At 36.8% G+C, this 9,496-nt stretch overlaps 1 pseudogene; it reads left to right on the forward strand.

Annotated features, from left to right (window-relative positions):
- The first annotated feature begins 1,670 nt into the window (after positions 1–1,670).
- On the forward strand, positions 1,671–2,359 carry LOC129627332 (bcl-2-like protein 1; annotated as a pseudogene).
- Positions 2,360–9,496: the final 7,137 nt, after the last annotated feature.

Raw genomic sequence — 9,496 nt, forward strand, 5'->3', positions numbered from 1 at the left:
GTTTTTCTTTCTGGCTTACTTCACTCTGTATAATAGGCCCCAGTTTCATCCACCTCATTAGAACTGATTCAAATGAATTCTTTTTAATGGCTGAGTAATACTCCATTGTGTATATGTATCACAGCTTTCTTATCAGAAATAGAACTAAGACTTTAATTGGCTCCGATCCTCACGAAATTATATTACCTATTAATAAAGCTCAATTTGAAAATGCATTAGAAACTTCTACCGATTTTCAAATAGCCTTCTTAGACTATTTTGGAGAGATTTCATTTCATTATCCTTCTAATAAACTTTGAAATTTCTTCAAAAATACTAAATTTATTATCTCTTGCATTGTTACATCACAACCTATACCTCAAGCTGATGCTTTCTATATAGATGGGATAAAAATGCTAAAGCCTCATTTTGGTCTCTCAAAGAATATAAAGTCTTTTATACTAAATTTCATTCTGCTCAACAAAATGAATTATATGCTCTTATTCAGGTTATTCACCTACATCCTTACCCTATTAATATAATTTATGACTCCTCATATTCAGTTTTTGTATTAAAAAATATAGAAACTTCTACCATAAAGTCTAATCAGTCTATTATTCAACAGCTTTTTCTTGAATTACAGTCTATTATTAGGGACCACACTTCCCCCATTTCACACACTGAAACTACAAATAAAAAAATTTAAAAAGGAGGACTACACAAGAACAATTCTATCTTCCCTATTCAGAGCAGACTTTACTAGATTCCAACGTTAGATATTCTTTAATCCTATAACTATTGTTAATACAGCTTTATTTGTTTTAAAATTTTTAAACTTACCACAAGGAGTTATCTTGACATAAGCAGAAAAACATTTCTAGGAATTGAAAGATACTTCTCTTCCTCTGCCCATTTGATATCAAGATGGACTAACTAAACAATGGAAATCTGGGAAATTAATCTTACAGGGAAAAGGGTATGCTTATATTTCTCCAGATAGATCCAATGAAAATCAATTGGCTCCCCCTTTGGAAGATCCACCTCGGAAGATCCTCTGGCGTTCAAAATAAAAAAGAAATGACAAAATTCCCGGAAAGAAAAAATTCCAATACAAGCCATGGTGACTCTAAAAATCTCCAAGAAACACCGCCCTTAATGTCATCGACCTTATGATCTCCTTGCTGCTGCTGCTGCTGCTAAGTTGCTTCAGTCGTGTCCGACTCTGTGTGACCCCATAGACGGCAGCCCACCAGGCTCCCCCGTTCCTGGGATTCTCCAGGCAAGAATACTGGAATGGGTTGCCATTTCCTTCTCCAATGCATGAAAGTGAAAAGTGAAAGTGAAGTCACTCAGTCGTGTTAGACTCTTAGTGACCCCATGGACTGCAGCCTACCAGGCTCTTCTGCCCATGGGATTTTCCAGGCAAGAGTACTGGAGTGGGTTGCCATTGCCTTCTCCTACCTAGGGACAAACAAAAACCCTTACTAATCAAGCTAAAAATCTGGTTTCTCAACAGAGAATGCCTCTGAATCTGGAAAATATTTTTGTTGCTATGCTTGCTTTGCTTGCTTCTGCTTTCCCCACTGAAGCTGAATTAATTACTCATACTTATTGGACCTATATACCTAACCCCCTTTTCCACTACAGGTATTTTAGACAACAGACTGGTGGAACCCTTCCTTATTATAAAAATGTCTCAGAGCAACTGAGAACTAGTGGTGGACTTATTCTCTTACAAGCTTTTCCAGAAAGGATACAGCAATGCCATCAATGGCAACCCATCCTGGCACCTGGAGGATAGCCCTGTGGTGAATGGAGCCCCTGGCCACAGCAGAAGCTTGGACGCCCGGGAAGTGATCCCCATGGCAGCAGTAAAGCAAGCCCTGAGGGAGGCAGGCAATGAGTTTGAACTGAGGTACCACCAGACATTCAGCGACCTGATGTCCCAGCTCCACATCACCCCAGGGACAGCATATCAGAGCTTTGAACAGGTAGTGTATGAACTCTTCTGGGACGGGGTGAACTGGGGTCACATTGTTGCCTTTTTTTCCCTTCGGTGCGACACTATGCATAGAAAGCATAGACAAGGAGATGCAGGTATTGGTGAGTCAGATCACAACTTGGATGGCCACTTACCTAAATGACCACCTAGAGCCTTGGATCCAGGATAACGGCAGCTGGGACACTTTTGTGGAATTCTATGGAAACAATACAGCAACCAAGAGCCGAAAGGGCCAAGAGTGCTTCAACCGCTGGTCCCTGACGGGGATGACTGTGACTGGTATGGTTCTGCTGGGCTTGCTCTTCAACTCATAGTAACTATTCCTTTCGTTATAGTCATTCATATTTTATACAAGCTTACGTTCCTCTTCCTTTTGTTATAGCTATAGAGAACTTACAATTTAATAAGACTCTACATTTTGTGACTTGTATAGATTACAAATTATAATTATAATAAATTAAAATTAATTCCTCTGTTTCTTTGAAAAATGAATCCCTGGGAAGAGGGTCCCATGGCAGGACTTGCCTCCCGGATACTCACTAAATTACTCCAGTGATCTAAACGATTCACTGGATGGTTAATTCTTGGCATTTTGGGATTAATAGCCATTTGCACCACTGCTGCTATCGCAGACATTGCTTTACAAACCTCAGTTCAAACACATGATTTTATTCAAAATTAGACCAAAGATGCTCATACTATGTGGGCCGTTCAGGCTCAGCTAGATGAGGAAGTTCAAGATGAAATACAGAAACTAAAAACAGCCATCAAATGGGTCGGTGATCAATTAATAGATTTGCAGAAGCAAATAATACTAAAATGTGATTGGAATTCTGCTCAATTTTGTATTACCCCTGTTCAATTCAACTATAGTGCCTACAACTGGGCACAAATCAAATTTCATTTGCAAGACACACATGATAATGCTTCCCTAAATGTACAGTTACTACAAAAAGAAATCTTTGAAACCTTCTCTAAAAGTCTGCCCTCTTCGAATAATTTGGAAACTTTAGCTGAACAGCTAGCTGATCAATTAATTATCTGGGCTAGACCCTCGAGGATGGTTCCAAAGTATTACTCATAGTATTGGGTCTGGTGCTGTAACGTTGGTAATTGTCCTGGTAATTATATTTGTTGTATACCGATGCCTTTCAACAAAAATTGTTCAAACTAAACAAACTCAATTGGTCAGGGCCTTTTTGACAAAAATAATAAAAAAGGGGGGATTTTCAGGGAACGTTTAATTTTAAGGAATCCTATATGTTGTTTTCTGTTTCTTAAGGGCCCTCTGTTCCTTATCAGTTCCTGGAAAACAGGAACAAGCAGAGCTGCCCGCAGTTCTCAGGACTGAGGTCATGAGGCAGAATGCATACATGGATTTGTTTTAGTAACATTTTACTTTTCTGTAAAACTGCTTAGTCATGTTCCTATTCGCACTACATGGATTGTCTTCTGTCCCTGTGACTATTGTTATTCCCCTAGTTACTGTTGTTATGCATCTGGTTTCAATGTTTTTTACTCAACTTTATTTTTCTGCCTAAAGCTTCCTTGTATAACAATATATAAGCACACACTGCCATGAATAAAGTACCCTTGTTCCACTAGCGACTTGGGTCCCCCGCACACTTCTTTTCTTTGCCTTCTTTTCATTGACTCCTGTCCCCAGGTCCCGGTATGTCAAGAATACCATAACAGTGCCCAAAGTATTGGAGTTTCAGCTTCAACATCAGTCCTTCTAATGAATATTCAGGACTTATTTCCTTTAGGATGGACTGGTTGATCTCCTTGCTGTCCAAGGGGCTCTCAAGAGTCTTCTCCAACACCATAGTTCAAAAGCATCAATTCTTCGGTGCTCAGCTTTTTTGTAGTTCAACTCTCACATCCATACATGACCACTGGAAAAACCATAGCCTTGACTAGACAGACTTTTGTTCGCAAAGTAATGTTTCTGCTTTTTAATATGCTGTCTAGGTTGGTCATAACTTTTCTTCCAAGGAGTAAGCATCTTTTAATTTCATGGCTGCAGTCACCATCTGCAGTGATTTTGGAGCCCAAGAAAATAAAGTCTGCCACTGTTTCCACTGTTTCCCCATCTATTTTCCATGAAGTGATGGGACCAGATGCCTTGATCTTAGTTTTCTGAATGTTGAGCTTTAAGCCAACTTTTTCAGTCTCCTCTTTCACTTACATCAAGAGGCTCTTTAGTGCTTCTTCACTTTCTGCCATAAGGGTGGTGTCATCTGCATATCTGAGGTTATTGATACTTCTCCCGGCAATCTTGATTCCAGCTTGTGCTTATCCAGCCCAGCATTTCTCATGATGTACTCTGCGTATCAGTTAAATAGGCAGGGTGACAATATACAGCCTTGACATACTCTTTTTCCTATATGGAACCAATCTGTTGTTCCATGTCCAGTTCTAACTGTTACTTCTTGACCTGCCTACGGATTTCTCAAGAGGCAGGTCAGGTGGTCTGGTATTCCCATCTCTTTCAGCATTTTCCACAGTTTGTTGTGATTCACACAGTCAAAGGCTTTGGCATAGTCAATAAAGCAGAAGTAGATGTTTTTCTGGAACTCTCTTGCTTTTTTGATGGTCCAGCAGATGTTGGCAATTTGATCTCTGGTTCCTCTGCCTTTTCTAAAACCAGCTTGAATATCTGATAGTTCAAGGTTCATGTATTATTAAAGCCTGGCTTGGAGAATTTTGAGCATTACTTTACTAGCCTGTGATATGAGTACAATTGTGTGGTAGTTTGAGCATTCTTTGGCATTGCTTTGAGCATTTCTTTGGGACTGGAATGAAAACTGACCTTTTCCAGTCCTGTGGCCACTGCTGAGTTTTCCACATTTACTGGCATATTGAGTGCAACATTTTCACAGCATCGTCTTTTAGGATTTGAAATAGCTCAACTGGAATTCCATCACCTCCACTAGCTTTGTTTGTAATGATGCTTCCTAAAGCTCACTTGACTTCACATTCAAGGATTTCTGGCTCTAGGTGAGTGATCACACCATCATGATTATCTGGGTCATGAATATCTTTTTTGTACAGTTCTTCTGTGTATTCTTCCCTGGAGAAGGAAATGGCAATCCATTCCAGTACTATTGCCTGGTAAATCCCATGGACAGAGGAGCCTGGTAGGCGACAGCCCACGGGGTCACAAAGAGTCGGACACGACTGAGTGACTTCACTTTCACTTTCTGTGTTTTCTTGCCACTTCTTCTTATTTAGGTTATGTACCATTTTTTGCTATTACAAACAATACTGAAGTGACCACCTTATATTGCCTTGTCAATATGCATACTGTATGCAATTTTAAAGGAAAATTCCTAGAAGTGAACTTCTGGGTTTAAAAGGTTAAAGGGTTAATAGATTAAAGTGCTAAATTATCCTCTAAAAGGATTTGTCAATTTTTGTTCCTTTGAACATTATGTGAAAACAGTATTACTTTCTCTACACCCTTGCCTTTACTGAATACTATCCATCCTTTAAATTTATGCTAATAGTGAATAATGTTTTCTCATTGGTTTAATTTGCATTTCTGTGAACAGCAGTGAAGCTGAGCATCATATATATATATATTTGTACTTTTAAAAACATTTCATTTGGAAGTAATTTCAAAACTGCAAGCACAAAAACAGTACAAGGAATGTATGCACACACTCTTTACCAGGTTCATTTTGCTTTATTATTTGCTCTCTCCATGTATGTTTACATGGGTATTTACATGTGTGGTGCATGTATGTTCATGTATGTGTGTGGACATAATTTTTTTGCTGACCTATTTGAAGGTTGCATATATTGTAATACTTTAAGGTATCTCCATGTATATCCTAAAAATAGGAATACTTTTTTACATAACTATAATGAAGTTATCAAATTCATAAATTAGCATTAATACAATACCTTAATCTATCATTCATATTCCAGTTTTGTCCATTGACCTAATAATATCCCTGATAGGAGTCTTTCCACTCCAGTAAAAGATCCAGTCCAGGATAAGGTATGGCATTTAATTGTCATGTTTCTTTAGCTTTCTTTGATATAGAACATTTCCACAACCTTTCTTTGTCTTTTATGACATTAATATTTTGTAAGAATGTAAGCCCCTGTGCCCCACTTTCTTAGTAGAATGTTTACCACTTTGTGCTTGTCAGATGTTTCCTGATAACAGACTGAGGTTATGCATTCTTGGCAAAAATACTGCATAGCTGATGGTGTGCTCTTCTCAGGGTATCACGTCTAGGGCACGGCTTGTCCATCTCTTCCTTATTGGCTATGATAATAGCCACATGTCAAGTGTTCAACATGCATCCCTTGTTTGTTAAGTACTGGATTCAAAGATGAATAAGATAATCCCTTTGCCAAGGAGATTACAGTCTAGGCAGGAAGCAGAAATATAAACAGACAAAATGTGTTGAATGTAATAGAGACATGAACAATGGAGTAATTAAATCTACCTTTAGGAATAACTCTGGCCAGGGAAGCTTCACAGAGATGAGTTACTTAAGAACAGGAACTATCCCTATGAACGTTTGTTTCCTCGATAGCACCTTTCCTTAAACTCATTATATAAATATTGAATAAGTTAATGGAAAAAATCTATGTACCTCAAAATAAAACTGTCAGAATTTGGTGCAAAATATGATTTTATTTCTCTTTGTAGTTCACTATCCATTATAGAATTGAATGTTTTACACACTGAATAAATTTATTTACATGCTGAGAGAAAATGTTCATAGTAAATAATGTGTAAAAAATGTGGTTTATAAATTTACGATATAAGTTTTTCTAATATAGTTTTATAGCCAGTTAGAGACTTTGATTACAAACTTGAAATATGTACAGAATCATAGATCTTGATGCAGAAAAGAATTTCAAGAGTGCATTCATTCCGATCTCTTCTCTTGAGGCAAGGTCAATTACACACATGAAGCCATGGTGCTCAGAGAAATTTAATGCTTTGACAAGGTTAAAGTTGTACAGTTATCAAGGCTCTGTATAGTCCAGATCTAATGCCAGGCATGTTCCTGGCAATAATTGGTGCTTAATCCATATTTGCAGAATGAATAATTCTTTCTTCCCAGTGTATTGCGTAATCTACTGTTCATACTGAACTTTTAGGAATCCCTATGATTGCAGCTTTTATGTGTGGTCTCCAAAAGTCAGAGCTAATCCTTCAGGTCATGTCCTAAAGTTACAAGTTCTATTGCTGTGAACTGATACTATGGTCTAATAGAAATACAAAATGAGACATGTTTGTAATTATGAGTCTTGCAGTAGCCACATTAAAGAAGTAAAAGAGAGAATAAAGTAAATTTTCATAATATATTTTATTTAATGAATATACACAAAGTTTAACATTTTGATGTGTAAATAATATAAAAATTATTGAGATATCTTACATTCTTTCTTTATAATTTCTTAGAAAAGCAGTGTATATTTTGCAACCCAATCTTATTTTGGACTGTCTACATTTCAGGTGCTTGAGAGCCATGTGTGGCTCGGGATTACTGTATAGTCCAATACCAACGGTATGGAGTGTGTGTTGGACAATGCAGATCTAAAACATGACCTTTGGTAATCTACTTTATGCTTTGCGTTGCTTAATGACAGACGCCAAAGGACAAATGTCCCAGTTAAGGGTTTCTTCTCCCACTAGACCTGACTGTGACATAGTCTCAGGATTGTGAGTACAGATCTTTATATAGTTCTTTCATAGCACTGCAGAATTTTAGGAAGGGACAACACAGTATAGCAGGACTTTGATAAAAAACACACACAGGACCATTTGTTTCTCATGCTTATGGGAGCAGCAGCGAGTTGTGATGCTTTCAGAATTAGACCATGAATAATGTGTTTATCTAAATTGTTCTCCATGTTCCTTTTATAGATTGATACATCACAGCATCAAGATAAAATTGCTTACTCCTAGATTTGAGGGGAGGAAAACAAGGTGGCTTTGATGAAAATTTGACACTCAGATTTTAAATGCTTTATTTTATATGTTGATAGTGAACATTTTTCTTTGCTATTATTAGAGACAGAAACCTTTGTAGAAGATAATATTTCAAATTTGTGGGTAAAGATAAATGGACTTAATACACGATCTTGAGATAACTGAGCACACATCTGTAGAACTGTAAAATAACAAAGCCGGGTCCCAACTTTGCCTCTATGTCAATCAGATGTTTTGGCTGATGCTGTTGGTGGAGTGCAAGATTGGAGGGCAATTTGGCAATGTCAATTTATTTATTTATTGTTTTTAAATAAATTATTTGCTTTTATTTTTGGCTGCTCTGGGTCTTCGCTGTGTGCATGCCAGGATTTCTCTAGTTGCGGTTAGCAGTCGTATGAGGTAGGCATTGTTATTCTCATTAGCTTCTTTAACATGGATTAGGACACTTCAGAGAGAGGTTTGACTAAGATCACACAGCTAGTACATGGTAGGCAGTCTGATCTAAAAATGTAGGTTCTTTTTCAGTATTAATTAGTACCTTGATATATTTGGGAGGTCATAAATTTTATTTCTTTTTTTAATCTTTTGGCTGTGCTGTGCAGTATATGGGATCTTATTTCTCCAACCAGGGATTGAACCCACACCCTGTGCATTGGAAGAGTGGAGTCTTAACTCTTGGACTTCCAGAGACATTCCAGATTTTATATATCCTCCCCTTTTCAACATAGAATAATTTTTTCTTTTAAAGAAAATAATTTTATTCAAAGATAAAGAATCTCTTTACAGCCAGGGGGCAGCAAATGATTGCTTTTGAACCATGTGTAGGGCAAGTGAAAAAATGCAGATAGATTTTTAAACTGCTTAACTGTAGTTAATAAGCCCCAAAATAAGAAAATGAAAGTCTTCCCTGGGCTTTTCTTTATGCTTTTAGAAAAAGTTACTTTCACGTTAAAGGAATATTTAAAAATATTACTTTGAGGTCATAAATTTATACAAAGACTATCATCATCTTGATCTGAATCTTGATCTAAATATCAGTATCTCTAATATTTTTCCACTTTGATTTTATATTTTAAATGCCAGAATATGTCTATTCATTACAAATATTGTAATTGCTGTTTTCATAAGAGAGTGTAATAAAATTAGAAATGGAATTTCAATTTATGTATACAAGATATTTTTTAAAGATTCAAGAAGGAGGAAAGTGATAGGGAAACATGAGCATCAACTGAAATATTAACTTAGGTTTTCCGTGTTGTAAAAAGGTACAAGTGTTAGACGCTGTAAATGAAGATTTGAGGGTGCTTTTAGATCTTTTTAAAGGGATAATACAGAGAATAGCAGAATGGGACATTTACTAATAAATAACAACTCAATAATCTTTGATAATCTAATGGGAAAACTGATACTTAAATGTTGTTTCTCCAAATCCATGGAAAGAACTGGAATTGGGACGCAGGATTCTTAACATTCTGATGGACATGAGTTCTAAAACTGAGGGGAATTCATATTTAATTTATTTACCATCAGGCAGATACCAATCCAAAATGAAG

The sequence above is a fragment of the Bubalus kerabau genome, chromosome 14, assembly GCF_029407905.1.
Source record: "Bubalus kerabau isolate K-KA32 ecotype Philippines breed swamp buffalo chromosome 14, PCC_UOA_SB_1v2, whole genome shotgun sequence".
NCBI lineage: Eukaryota > Metazoa > Chordata > Mammalia > Artiodactyla > Bovidae > Bubalus > Bubalus kerabau.